Source organism: Schistocerca cancellata, chromosome 6, assembly GCF_023864275.1.
Source record: "Schistocerca cancellata isolate TAMUIC-IGC-003103 chromosome 6, iqSchCanc2.1, whole genome shotgun sequence".
Classification (NCBI taxonomy): Eukaryota; Metazoa; Arthropoda; class Insecta; order Orthoptera; family Acrididae; genus Schistocerca; species Schistocerca cancellata.
In genome coordinates this window covers 624,237,450-624,239,170 of record NC_064631.1, presented here as the reverse complement: position 1 = coordinate 624,239,170, position 1,721 = coordinate 624,237,450, and positions in this window count along the sequence as shown.

The following is a 1,721-nucleotide window of genomic DNA, read 5'->3' as shown; positions in this document are numbered from 1 at the left end:
TCATGAAAGAAGGTTGTATACATGGAAGAACCCTGTAGATACTAAAAGGTATCAGATAGATTATATACTGGTAAGACAGAGATTTAGGGACCAGGTTTTAAATTGTAAGACATTTCCAGGGGCAGATGTGGACTCTGACCACAATCTATTGGTTATGACCTGTAGATTAAAACTGAAGAAACTGCAAAATGGTGGAAATTTAAGGAGATGCGACCTGGATAAACTAACTAAACCAGAGGTTGTACGGAGTTTCAGGGAGAGCATAAGGGAACAATTGACCGGAATGGGGGAAAGAAATACAGTAGAAGAAGAATGGGTAGCTTTGAGGGATGAAGTAGTGAGGGCAGCAGAGGATCAAGTAGGTAAAAAGACAAGGGCTAGTAGAAATCCTTGGGTAACAGAAGAAATATTGAATTTAATTGATGAAAGGAGAAAATATAATAATGCAGCAATGAAGCAGGCAAAAAGGAATACAAACGTCTAAAAAATGAGATCGACAGGAAGTGCAAAATGGCTAAGCAGGGATGGCTAGAGGACAAATGTAAGGATGTAGAGGCTTATCTCACTAGGGGTAAGATAGATACTGCCTACAGGAAAATTAAAGAGTTCTTTGGAGATAAGAGAACCACTTGTATGAACATCAAGAGCTCAGATGTAAACCCAGTTTTAAGCAAAGGAGGGAAAGCAGAAAGGTGGAAGGAGTATATAGAGGGTCTATACAGGGGCGATGTTCTTGAGGACAATATAATGGAAATGGAAGAGGATGTAGATGAAGACGAAATGGGAGATATGATACTGTGTGAAGAGTTTGACAGAGCACTGAAAGACCTGAGTCGGAACAAGGCCCCCGGAGTAGACAACATTCCATTGGTACTACTGACGGCCTTGGGAGAGCCAGTCCTGACAAAACGCTACCATCTGGTGAGCAAGATGTATGAAACAGGCGAAATACCCTCAGACTTCAAGAAGAATATAATAATTCCAATCCCAAAGAAAGCAAGTGTTGACAGATGTGATTACTGAACAATCAGTTTAATAAGCCACAGCGGCAAAATACTAACACGAATTCTTTACAGACGAATGGAAAAACTAGTAGAAGCCGACCTCGGGGAAGATCAGTTTGGATTCCGTAGAAACAATGGAACACGTGAGGCAATACTGACCTTACGACTTATCTTAGAAGAAAGATTAAGGAAAGGCAAACCTACGTTTCTAGCATTTGTAGACTTAGAGAAAGCTTTTGACAATGATGACTGGAATACTCTCTTTCAAATTCTAAAGGTGGCAGGGGTAGAATACAGGGAGCGAAAGGCTATTTACAATTTGTACAGAAACCAAATGGCAGTTATAAGAGTCTAGGGACATGAAAGGGAAGCAGTGCTTGGGAAGGGAGTAAGACAGGGTTGTAACCTCTCCCCGATGTTATTCAATCTGTATATTGAGCAAGGAGTAAAGGAAACAAAAGACAAATTCGGAGTAGGTATTAAAATCCATGGAGAAGAAATAAAAGCTTTGAGGTTCGCCGATGACATTGTAATTCTGTCAGAGACAGCAAAGGACTTGGAAGAGCAGTTGAACGGAATGGACAGTGCCTTGAAAAGAGGATATAAGATGAACATCAACAAAAGCAAAACGAGGACAATCGAATGTAGTCCAATTAAATTGGGCGATGCTGAGGGAATTAGATTAGGAAATGAGACGGTTAAAGCGATAAATGAGTT